This window comes from Hippopotamus amphibius, chromosome 4 (assembly GCF_030028045.1).
Source record: "Hippopotamus amphibius kiboko isolate mHipAmp2 chromosome 4, mHipAmp2.hap2, whole genome shotgun sequence".
In the NCBI taxonomy this organism is placed as follows: domain Eukaryota; kingdom Metazoa; phylum Chordata; class Mammalia; order Artiodactyla; family Hippopotamidae; genus Hippopotamus; species Hippopotamus amphibius.
Window position 1 is genome coordinate 69,776,083 of NC_080189.1, and position 14,045 is coordinate 69,790,127.

The window sequence follows — 14,045 nt, forward strand, 5'->3', positions numbered from 1 at the left end:
GACTGGCAGCTTCCACCTTGATCTCTTGGAACCCAGGCTATCTTCAAGTTCACTGTCTCATTCTTCAATTCACTGTGGATCACAGCGAACAGATTCACTATGGATTTTTTAATCCAGGATATATTTCAGTTCTCAGATTTTCATTTGATTTTTCACCCTTTCCGTATTTGTCTTGAAATTCCTCATCACTCATCCATTCTGTCAACCCTGTATATCAATCCATGTCTTGCAGATTCTTCAACATATTTGTCATAGCTATTTTAAAGTCCTATACCGCTGTTTTCCACCTCAGGGCCTTTTTTCTATTCACCTTTTCTTAACATGAGTCTCTCTTACCTTTTTAATGTCTAATAGTTTTGAAATACATACCTGACACTGTAGCGGATGTATTTTACAAACTGTAGATTGTTGTTTTCCATGGTGTTTTCTGGGAAGTGATACTCCTAAAATGTGGTCCTCTTAGAAAATTGATGAAAGCCAGAGGTGTTTACTAATTCCCTTTAACAGAGCAAGACTCCAACTCCGAACCGTGTCTTCCTTTGAGTGAGCAGCTGAAGTCTCTGCTCACCTCCTTTGGGCTTCCAGTGGATGTTTTCCTCTAGGGCCCTTGGAATATTGCCCCACACATGCACAGCCTGGGAGTCAGCAAAGGCTTGAGGAGGTTTTATATGCATCTATCAGGCCTCCCTCCTCTGTGGCTCCCTACATTCTAGAATAGCTCCCTCAACGGCCAACTTCCCTGGCAGCCCCAAACTCCATCCTCTGGTCTCTCAGGACCAAAAAAAAACAAGCCCTCTCTGCCTTGCCACTACAGGGACTGAGAAGTGACCTCAGGGAAAAGCACTTCATGTATCATTCAATGCTCAGTCAGGAGCTGTAAACTACACAAAAATTTCAACAGGAGAGATTTAATAGACAGTATTACTAACTATGTATAATAGTTATACTAAGAATGAATAAAACAGAACTCTAAAAACACATATCAACTCTGAGGGAAAACACCCAAGGAAGGAACAACTTGGAAAGAAGAGGGGGCAGGGCCTCTATCCAAGGCTGAGATTCAAATCTCATTGGAGAAGGTAAGGCTATAGCTCACTGGATGGTGGAGGAGTTTAGCAGCTTGACCTGGGCCAGAGATGGTACACAGTCAGCAAGCCAAGGCTGGCATTTCAGAACCATGGGTGAGGAAGGCTGGCAAGCTGGGAGCCCCTCTGGATGGCCCGGAGCCTGAGACTGATGAACAAGGAACCGCAGACAGGGACTGACAAGCCCAAAGCCTCCTGCTGGAATGCCAAGACACCAGCGCTGGCACGCACACAACTGCGGTCCAGGACTGCAAACAGGAAATCCTCCACCAGCCTGTCAGCAGGCAGAAGCTGGCAGGCAGAGAATGGCAGGCCAGAACTCGCATCAAACACTCTTTCAAGAGTGAATGGCACCGAGTACCACCCCCGCCCCGCCCCCCCCCCACACACACACAGACAGCAGCTGTGGAGGCACCAGGAATGGAAGCACACCAGACTCAGGACAAAAAGCCCCTTCCTCCTGCAGTGTCTCTTTAGCACCCTCCTCTGTAAAGGAGAGATGTCCTTGGGATCCAGCAACGCAGTGAAGAGTGGATTTAGAGCTGAGGGGCACACAGTATAGATGTAGATCTTACCTGGTATGATCCCCTTCTTTCAAGGGTTGAAGTCTTTCCAATTTTTGCACACTTTTGGTCTTCAATGCTCTTATACAAATACAAATATATACATGTATATATCTTATGTCTCTCTCTCTGTATTCATGTCTCTGTCTCTCTCAAGAGAGAGATTCTGCAGTTATAAGTTTTATTCACTGAAGAGCTGGCTTTCAAGCAATTCTGTCCTTATGAGGTGCCAAAAGCCCTGGGAAATGACTTTACATGGAACCTAGAGAATACCATAAGCAGAGAACTACCACTATTTTGTTTCAGACCACTTACTGTGAGCTTTATGAAGTATATGGCCATCGTGGCATTCACAGTGCTCCTAAGTGTCACGAAAAATAAACCCTTGTCCAAAATATTCTCAGTAAAAAAAAATGATTCCACTCATTCTAAAAGAAATTGAGTTTAGTCGAAAACCTATGAAAATGTCTCCTTTAATGGCCCAGATGATGCTAAACTATATCCCGAGCTCATATTTTGGAATGTCAAACTCTTTCTCAAGATATTAATGCCCACGAATAAAATGTCCATAAAATAATTACAAACTTTGAAATCATGTGTAGGGCAGAGACTAAATTTTTATCTGTTAGAAGCCCACAATATCTCAGAATGCATTGAAGGGCACACAGTTTGGAGGGCTGGCTCCCACAAAGCTATTTCAGACACAACTAATCTCTGCAACAAAGGTGGTTCCTAAACATGCCAGATTTTTTATAGTATATAGTTAATAATCTTTTTTTATGTCACTATACATGACTTTTCAATGTTCTAGGCAACAGCCCAATAAAACAAAACCCTGCCGGAACCACTTAAAAGCAAAACTTTCCTTCTGGTTCTTCTGGCAATACTTTGTGAAACACCCAAGAAGAAAGCTATATTACAAACTCAAACAACTTTGGCATTAAACAGCATGGAAAATTATTACTTTATAAGAGATGTGTATCTTCTAAAAATGCTAAGAAAATAATTTAGCAACAGCAAAAAACGGTAAGAGTTGCTTGTACGACATGTAAGTGGACACAGTATGGACAAATCTCCACAGCTGAATTAGATGCATCCGTCTGGGGAGTAATATATGATAAAGGATTATAGGATTTTGTTGTGTGTTGCTAGGAAAGATGTGCACTGGAAAGGCAGGCTCAAGGATCAGAGAAGGCATCACTGATTAGTCAATCTCACTAGACAAGCACATCGCACTACCAAAGGCGTATAGTGAGGGGAAGTCACAGAGGGGTCTGTGTAGCTACTGCCTCAATTGGTTCCCAGCCCAGTGTCTGTCTGGTGGTGAGCTGAGGCTAGTAATAGCCAATGGCTGCAATAGTCAGGTAGACAAGCTAGATGGAGTGAGATGGCAAGGACGGGGGAACTACCGGATATCACTGTGTCTGTTGGTCATCTCATGTGACAACAAAAAACCCTTAGGAGAAAAATGGCTTCTGCTTCACTTCAGCCTTCCAAAACTCATTCATTTTGTTCTTTTGGCCAATCTAACCAGGAAAAATAGTTCACAATTTAGCCAAATTGACAAAGCAATGCCCACCAGAGATGGGTGTTATTCAGATATCCACTATAGTAGGATATAATTTAGAGATGCACAGAAAACAACTGTCATTAATTCACCCTCTTAACAGTTTGATCAGTGTGAATAAAATTTTATGAATTTTAAAAGTTATATTCCTTCATGATAAAGTATGTCCACAAAATATCTCTCCATACTTTTTTCATCATTCTCCAATTTCTCTAAAATAAAAGAGACTTACGGGCTTCCTAGGTGGCGCAGTGGTTAAGAATCCGCCTGCCAATGCAGGGGACACAGGTTCATTCCCTGCTCCAGGAAGATCCCACATGCCACGGAGCAACTAAGCCCGTGTGCCAAAAAAACAAAACAAACAAACAAAAGAGACTTACATGGGAGTTTAAGTTCTTAAATCTGCCTACAAAACTTTTTTGGCCAGGAACTCATAAGCTACCACACAGATGTTAATACATATACTATACAAATTAACATAAGAAGCCCAAGAACTAAATGAGATCAAAATTTATTTCATTATCTGATTCTGAATGAACCCAAACCTTACAAAATTTCCTTTTACAGTCAAGTGAACCAAGAAGTTTTCCATTTTGAACCTTATTTCTTCCGCCTAAATAATAACATCTCTTTGCTAATATACAGTAAAGTTCATGATATGATTATGGAATTGCTTGGTAGTCTGGAGCTCTGTCATTTCTGGAAGAGCATAAATTAGAAGGACTGCCTGTGTGCTAGTGTCTGTCGGCTCTCCTCACATACAAAGCCTAGAATTGGACTGTCAGTTACCTATAATTCTTCAGTGTCCATGTAATTTCTCAAACTTCCTTATAAATTCTGCCCTCTCCCAACTGTCCTCCAGAAGTCAGCACCTACTTTGAGATGCAAAGTCTCACAGTAAAAGATCAATAAGAGAAAACACTATACCTCTCAGTTCATTTCTATTTATTTTAAAAAGCAGCTTCTCTTGCCAAATTCTATAACCAACAGATCAGGATTTCAGAGATGGAACAAAAAGCCTCTGATAGCCCCAAGGGGCCTTTCTGCCTACTGCTTAAAACAGAGTATGTATTTCCATTGGATGCCTCTTCCCATGCATTCCATTCCTTACCCTTAACTTTCTTACTAGAAAAGCACAAACATAGCAAAGATTTCCAGTAATCTCTCAGACTGGAAATTTTCTTCCCAGGATCTTATTTTTCCATTACAATGCCATGAACTCAGGACAAACTCAGGAAGAAAGTAACAACCCTACTATTTTTGTTATCCTCTCTCCAGTCTGATTCTATGTCCTCTGTTTGCCTCATCTTTTGTCTGTCTTTTGTTGTTCTTACAGACATTTGCAATTGGGCTGCATCCACATGGTATTTTTTAAAAAACCATCTAACACAGGTAAAGACAGATGTTCATATCTCATTAAGACACAGTTCCTAAAGAACAAGTGTGAACCAGGGTAAGAACATGAAAAAAATTGATATATATTATCTAAGGTTTCAACAGTAACTTCAGTTTTCTACTCCATGGTATATAAGGAAAATAAACTTATAGTTTCTGTAAAAGCATTCTATATTTTATTCTATAAAATGTCCTCACAATTTTCAGAATTCTCACAATAACACATATTAAACATCTACTAGATTTGAGGCACTCTGTTAGATAATGAAGACAAAAGAAAGATTCAGAGTAAAATATGGTTGGAGTTAATTACACTAAAGAGTGCATTATCACCCCAAAACACCCGAAACAATCCTTGATTGCAAAACTTACTACAAAACTACAGTAATCAAATCAGTGTGATGCTAGAATAAAGACAGACATATAGACCAGTGGAATAGACTAGAGAGCCCAGAAATAAACCCTTACATTTTTTGTCAAATTATTTGGTGCAAAGACTATTCAATAGGAAAAGGACAGTCTTTTCAACAAATGATGCTGGGGAAAATGGATATCCACATGCAAAACAATGAAGTTATGTTCTTACCTAACACCATACACAAAAACTAACTCAAAATAAAAAAAAGACTTAAATGTAAAAACTAAAATTATAAAGCTCTTAGAAGAAAACATAGGAGGAAGTTTCATGACATTGACTTTTGCAATAATTTTTTGGATATGACAACAAAAACATAGACAAAATTTAATAGACAAGTTAGACTGGAGGACACTATCAACAGAGAGAAAAGGCAATCTATGGAATGAGTGATAATATTCACATATTATAGCTGATAAGCCATCAATATCCAGAATATATAAAAAACTCCTACAACTCAATAAAAACACAGCTCAATTTTTGAAAGGAGCAAAGGACTTGAATAGACATGTCTCCAAAGAAGACATATAAAAGACCAATTTGGGGCTTCCCTGGTGGTGCAGAGGTTAAGAATCTGCCTGCCAATGCAGAGGACACAGGTTTGAGCCCTGGTCTGGGAAGATGCCACATGCCATGGAGCAACTAGGCCCGTGCCTCACAACTACTGACCCTATGCTCTAAAGCCCATGAGCCACAACTGCTGAGACTGCATGTCACAACTACTGAAGCCCGCACACCTAGAGCCTGAGCTCTGCAATAAGAGAAGTCGCTGCAATGAGAAGCCCATGCACCGCAACAAAGAGTAGCCCCTGCTCACAACTACAGAAAGCCCATGCACAGCAATGAAGACCCAACAAATCCAAAAATAAATAAAATTTATAAAAATATAAAGACCAACTTTTACACAAATAGCCTCTTCCTACAGATAAAACTTGACTAAAAATAATATGCCAGTAAATTTGATCAGATCAGTAAAACAGATAAATTTCCAGAAATATACAAGCTGTCAAAATTGGCCCAAGGAACATGACAAAGCCTTGATAATTCCATAACCATTACAGAAACTGAAATGTTAATTGAAAATAACAATCAGATTCCAGTTCAATATGGCAGCATAAGACAACCCTGAACTAACCCCCTCACATGAACACAGTGAATCTACACCTATACACAGAGCAATTCCTCCTGAAGAACTGAGGGCCTATTGAACAGCTTCTGCACAACAAACAATGGAATCTGCACAAAGAGATGAGTAGAAGAGGTAGCATCAACGGGAACCCCACCCCAAAACATAGCAACATGCAGCAAGGATGACATTGCCAAGAGGCCTGTGCACAGTTTTGCCTGCCCTGGGGCATCGTGGAAAATAAATAGTGATTTAAAGGGCATCTATACAATAGGAAGGAAATCCATTTACTAACCATAGAGCATCTGCCAAATGGATGCAGTAGGGATAGTGGGAAATAGCCGAAAAGGTCTCTGGAGGCACCACAGAGTGCCATTTTTTGCATTCAACCTCCACCTTGATGGTTCAGGTGAGAACACAATCCAGGCACTCAAGCTGGCCTGCCAATGCTGCCGCAGCGTACCCCAGCCCCCCAGCCCACACCAGCTCTAGGCATCTTGCCAAGTTAGCTCTCCTACAGTGCACACCAGGACCCCACAGCTAGTGCCCATTCAAGTTCCAGTGGTCCTTCCAAGGTGTCCCCAACACAGTGCACCCCAAGACCCCCCAGCCCAAGCCCACTCCAGCCCACTTGTCAAAGTCACCCAACCCACAGAGTCTACACAAGGTATACTCTAACACCAGGACTTTAAGACCAGGAGACGTAGGTGTTCTGCCTAATTCATAGAAACACAGAAAGACTACCAGGATGAGAAGACAAGGGTATGTTCCAAATGAAAGAACAAGATAACCCCAGCCCAAAAAAACCTAATAAAACAGAGATAATTTACCTGATAAAGAGTTAAATGTAATGGTCATAAACATGGTCACCCAACTCAGGATAAAAATGGAGAAAAACACTGTTAACAAAGAGTTACAAATTGTAAGAAAGAACCAATCAGAACTGAAGAATACAATAACTGAAGTGACAAATACACTAGAGGCAATCAACAGCAGATTAGATGACACAGAAAAATGTATCAGCCTTCTGGAAGATAAAATAGTGGAAATCACCCAAACAATACCTATCAACACCTACCAATTATTTTTAATGTAAATAAACTAAATGCTCCAATCAAAAGAAAGAGTGGCTGAATAGACAAAAAAAATCAGACCCAACTATATGATGCCTACAAGAGACTCATGTCAGATATAAAGACATGAACAGATTTAAAGTGAAGAGATGAAAAAAATTCCATAGAAATGGAAACAAAAAACATATAGTTGGGGATAGCAACCTGCATATCCAACAAAATAGACTTTAAAACAAAGAATAACAAAAGACAAGGGCATTACATAGTAATAAGGGGATTAATCCTAGAAGAGGATATTACAAAAATATTTATACATCCAATGTAGGAGCACCTAAATATATAAAGCAAATATTTATTCTAGGCATGAAGGGAGAAACTTACAGTAATATGATAATAGTTGGTGACTTTAATACCCCACTTACATCAATGGACAGATCATCCAGAACAATATAGAAAAAAAAAATCAATACAGAAACATTGGCCTTAAAAAGCATATTAGACCAGACAGACTTGATACTGAACTTTCCCTAGAAAAACTGCAGAATACACATTATTTTCAAGTGCACATGAAACATTCTTCAGGATAGACGGTATGTTAGGGCACAAAACAAGTCTCAGTAAGTTTAAGACGACTGAAATTAAATCAAGCATCTTTTCCAACCATGAAACTAGAGATCAATTCCAAGTAGAAAACTGTAAAAAACAAACATGTGGAAACTAAACAACGTGATACGGAATAATCAATGGATCAAGAAACTCAAAGAGGAAATTAAAATACCTTGAAACAAATGAAAATGTAAACTTTACAAAATCCATGGGAGATGGCAAAAGCAGGACTCAAAGAAAAGTTCATAGCAATATAGACCTATATCAAGAAAAAAACTCAAATAAACAGTATAAAAGTACATTTAAAGGAAGTAGAAAACAATAAGCAAAGCCCAAAGTTAGTAAAATAATAAAGATCAGAGAGGATATAAGTGAAATAAAGACTAAGACAACATAAAAGATCAACAAAACTAAGAGCTGGTTCTTCAAAAAGATAAACAAAATTTATAAATCTTTAAGGCAGGCTCAGCAAGAGAAAAAGAGGGCCCAAATAAAAACAGAAATGAAAGAGAAGTTACAACCATTACCACAAAAATACAAATAATCATTGGAGACTGCTGTGAACAATTATATACCAACAAATAGGATACCCAAATTCCAAGACCCACAATCTTCCAAGACTGAACCTGGCAGAAATAGAAAATCTGAACAGTCTGATTACCAGTAGTTAAATTGACTCAGTAATTTTAAAACTCCCAAACAAAAGTCCAGGACCAATCTCACAGGTGAATTCTACCAAACATTTAGAGGAGAGTTAACACCTATCCTTAAAAAAGTATTCAAAAAAAAAAAAAATGTAGAAAAAGGAACACTGCCAAACTCACTCTACAAAGCCAGCATCACCCTGATACCAACACTAGACAAAGATACCACAAGAAAAGAAAATTACAGGTCAGTATCACTGATGAACACAAATGCAGAAATTCTCAACATTAGCAAATGGAATCCAACAAAACATTTAAAGGATCATACACCATGACCAAATGGGATTTATCCCAGGAATGCAAGGATGGTTCAACATCCACAAAAAATCAATGTGATACATCACATTAACAAAATGAAGGATAAAATTCATATGATCCTCTCAGATAGATGCAAGAAAAGCAATAGACAAAATTCAACATCCATTTATAACAAATATTCTCACTAAAATGGGTACAGAGGGAACATACCTCAACATGACAAAGGTCAGAGATGAAAAACCCATAGCTAGTATCATACTGAACTGTCAAAAGCTGCAAGCACTTTCTCTAAGATTAGGAAAAAGACAGGGATGGCCATTCTCACACTATTATTCAACATGGCATCTGAAGTCCTAGCCACAGAAGTCAGACAAGAAATAGAATTAAAAAGAATCCAAAATGGAAAGGAAGAAGTTAAAATGTCACTGTTTGCAGATAATGTCATACTGTATATAGACAGCACTAAAGATTCCAGCAAAAAATTACTAACAATGAATTTGGTAAAGTTGCAGGATACAAAATTTGTATTCCAAAATCTGTAGTAATTTCTATACACTGATAACAAGCTATGAAAGAGAAGTTAAGAAAACAATCCCATTTACAATCCCACCAAAAAGAATAAAACACCTAGGAATAAATCTAACCAAGGAGGTAAAAGACCTATACTTGGGAAACTATAAGACACTGATGAAGGAAATCAAAGATGACACAAACAGATGGAAGGATACACCATGTTCACGGTGCAACCTCAATTAAAATATCCAAGGCGTGTTTCATAGAACTAGAACCAGTAATCCTAAAATTTGTATGGAAACACGAAAGATCCTGAATAGCCAAAACAATCTTTAAAAAGAAGAACAAAGCTGGAAGTATCACACTGCCTGATTTCAAACTCTACTAGAAAGCTACACCCATCAAAATAGTATGGTACTAACACAAAAACAGACACACAGATCGATGGAACAGAATAAAGAGCCCAGAAATAAACCCACGCTTGTAGGAACAATTCACCTATGACAAAGGAGGCCAGAATATATAAAGGGAAAAAGACTACTTCTTCAATAAATGGTGTTAGGGAAACTGGGCGACTACATGAAAAATAATCCAACTGGACTATGGACTACTCTCATAGCGTGCATAAAAATAAATTCAAAACGGATTAAAGACTCAAATGTAAAACTGGAAGCCATGAAATCCTAGAAGGATACATAGGCAGTAAGGTCTCTGACAGTGGCCTTAGCAATATTTTTTTGTATATGTCTTTTCAGTCAAGAAAAACAAAAGCAAAAACAAATAAATGGAACTACATCACACTAAAAAGCTTTTCCTCAGTGAAGCAAACTATCAAAACAAAAAGGATATCTACTGAATGAGAGAAGATATTTTCAAATGATGTATCCAATAATGGGTTAATATCCAAGATATATGAACAGCTCACAAAATTCAAAAACACAACCTGGTTTAAAAATGGGCAGAGGATCGGAATAGACATTTTTCCAAGGAAGACACGCAAATGGCCAACAGGCACATAAAAAGATGCTCAACATCACTAGCTATCAGGCAGATGCAACTCAAAATCACAATAAGATACCACCTCACACCTGTCAGAATGGCCACTATCAAAATAGACAACGAAAAACAAGTGTTAGCAAGGATGTGGAGAAAAGGGAACCTTCCTGTAGTGTTGGCAGGAATGTAAACTGGTGTCACTGCTGTGGAAACAGTATGGAGATTTCTCAAAAAATTAAAATTAGAAATACCATAAGATCCAGCATTTCCACTCCTGGTTATCTATTCAAAGAAAACAGAAACACTCACTCAAAAAGAAATATGCACCCCTGTGTTCACTGCAGCATTATTTACAATAGCCAAGATATGGAAGCAATGCATCCATCAATAGATGAATAAAGATGTGATACACACAAACACATACACACACAAAATGAACTATTACTCAGCCGTAAAAAGTATGGATGGACCTAGAACATACTATGCTAAGTAAAATAATTCAAATAGAGAAAGACAAGTATTGTGTGATTTCACTTATATATATAAAAAACAAGTGAACAAACATAAAACAGAATTATTGATAGATAACAAACAGGTGGTCACCAAAGGGAAGGGAGGGAGGAAAGAAACAGGTGAGGGTTATTAAGAAGTACAAACTTCCAGTTATAACATAAATGAGTCATGGGTATAAAATGTACAGTGTGGGGAATATAGTCAATAATTATGTAATATCTTTGGTAACATATCATAACTAGAGTTGTGAGCATTTTGAAACACACAGCAATATCAAATCACTGTGTTGTGTAAAAAAAACAATGTTTGTTTTTGAAGTATAATTGACCTACAACACTAAAACTTAGAAAAATAAATTTGTGTTCTCCAGAGGAGGGGGGTGAGATAGGGAATTGAATGAAGGCAGTCAAAAGGCATAAACTTCGGTTATAAGATAAGTAAGTACTAGAGATGTAATGTACAACATGATAAATATAATTAACACTTGTATATAATTAAGTGTGTTACATACAAGTTGTTAATGCAGTAAATCCTAAGTTCTCATCACAGGAAGAATATTTTCTTCTATTTCATTAATGATATCTCTATATATGATGATGGATGTTGACTAAACTTACTGTGATAATCATTTAATATATTTAAATCAAATCATTATGCTGTACACCTTAAATTTATACAGTGCTTATGTCAATTATATCTCAAAACTGGAAGAAAAAAAAATGGGCAGAAGACCTGAATAGACATCTTTCCAAAGAAGACATACAGATGGCCAAAAGACACATGAAAAGACACTCAACATCACTAATCAGGGAGTTTTTTTATTGAACTATACTTGGGTTTACAATATCATATAAGTTTCAGGTGTATAGCACAGCAATTTAGTTATACATATATGTGTGTGTGCATGTATATTCTCTTTCAGATTCTTTTCCCTTACATGTTATTACATATTATTGAGTATAGTTCCCTGTGCTATACAGTAAGTCCTTGTTGGTAATCTATTTTATACATAGTAGCGTGTATATGTTAATTCCAGCCTCATAATTTATCCCTCCCTCCACTCCCTTTCCCCTTTATCATTCATAACATATTAAAATATTATATCACTATGTTGTACACCTGAAACTAATATAAAGTCAATTATACTTCAATGAAAAAGAAAAGATACTAACAATCAAAAGCTTGTTTATAAAACATTGATAAAAGTTTATACACAAATAAGTAGAAAGACATCCAGTGTTCACAGATGGAAAGATTTCATATTGTTCAAGTGTCTACATTTACCAATGCAATGTGCACTTTCAATGCTATCCCCAAGAATCCTAGCGACATTTTTTTTATAGATTTAGAAAAAAAATCTTGAAATTCAAAGAACCGCCAAACACCTGGTATAGCCAAAACAATTTTAAGAAATGAGAACAAAGCTGGAGATATTACATTTCATGATTTCAAAGTATATTACAATATTAAGTACTCAGAACAGCATGGAACTGGAATAAAGTCAGAAACATAGACCAAGAGAATAGAATAGAGAGCCTAGCGATAAACCCATATATACACACTCCACTGATCTTTGCCAAGGGTTCTGAGAGTAAGAATAGGGAAAAGATCATCTCTTCAACAAACAGTGTTGGGGAAACGACATCCAGGTACCAATTAATAAAACTGGACCCATATCGTACATCATACACAAAATTAAACTAAAAGTGAAGGCTTAAACCTAAGACCTAAAACTGTAAAACTCCTAGAAGAGAGAAAACGCTTCTTGACATCAATTTTGGCAATGATTTCTTGGATATGGTGCCAAAAACAAGAGAAACAAAAGTAAATACAGACACACAGGACTTCATGAAACTAAAAATCTTCTGCAGAGCAAAAGGAAACAACAGAATGAAAAAAGCTAAACTAGGAATAGGAGAAATTACTTGCTAAACCATGTATCTGATAATGGGTTTTATACTTTATGAGGTGTAACTGACTTAATAGTATATTAGTTTCAGGTATACAACAATTCACTATTTGTATACATTGTAAAATGACTACCAGGTCAAGTCAAGCTAACATCTATCACCTTATATAGTTATAAATTTCTTTCTTGTGATGAGAACTTTTAACATGAGGTTAACATTCAAAATATTCAAAATCTGTGGGAAACTCAAGAACAAAACAACCCAGTTTTAAAAGGGGCAAAGTACTTACCCACTCATTTTTCCGAAGACATAATGGCCAATAGGTATCTGAAAAGATGCTCAAGATCATCGATCAACAGGGGATCACAAATCAAAACTAAAATGAGATATCACCTCACAACAGTTAAGATGGCTATTATCTGGGCGGTGGCGGGCAGCAGGGGCGGGGGGGTGGGTAGTGTTGCCAAGGATGCAGAGAAATTGTAACCTTCCTACACTGTTGGTGGGAACGTAAAATGGTACAGCCACTATGGCAAACAGAATGGAAGGTCAGGGAAAAGTTAGAAATAGAGAAGAAAAAAAAAGTCTTCTAACACTATTCCCCTTTAAAAAATAATCTCCAAACTTACAGTTTTGCTGGAAAGAATTTTAGCAATGCTATGTTTCTTATAAAAATTGTTCAAGAAAATTACCCACCTCATTTTACAAAAATAATACAGCATTGCTATAGAAATCAAATAAGGATAGCACAAGAAATGGAAAGGGGCAATTCCACTTATAAACACAGAGGAAATTCCAAGTATCAGGCAGCTAAATCCAATAGTATAAAAAAATTACATCAAGTAGTGTTTATCCCAGAATCAAAGATGGTTCAACATCAGTGAGTTTCATGTTCATTCATCCCATTTGACAACATGAAAAATAATCACATGATGATCTTGCTAGATAGAGAAAATCAAAATTTCAAAATGTATACTTGTGACTTTGTAAAAGAAATCAACTTTCTTGGAAAAAGAGTTAAAGACTAGTTCAAGTTGTTGAAGACTTTCTACCAAAATAATACTTACAAGGAAACAGACTCAAGTTAAATATAGTCTCTTTAAAGAATCCAGAAAACCATACTGCACTTTACTCTTTTACAATACGATACCAGAGGTCCTGGCCAAAGCAACAATGAATACATAAGGATCCAAAGGAAAAAGACAAACATGTCATTATTTGCATACAGTATAATCATTTATGGGCAAACAGAATTCAAGTATAAACTTAAAACCAGAGTTCAATGAATCTGCCTATTATAAATTTAGTCTACCAAAGAGAA

At 37.0% G+C, this 14,045-nt stretch overlaps 1 protein-coding gene across 3 annotated transcripts in view; it reads right to left on the bottom strand.

The window, feature by feature from the left end:
* CRPPA (CDP-L-ribitol pyrophosphorylase A) overlaps positions 1-14,045 on the bottom strand; it is a 318,526-nt gene that overhangs the window by 245,599 nt on the left and 58,882 nt on the right. The window lies entirely within an intron of this gene.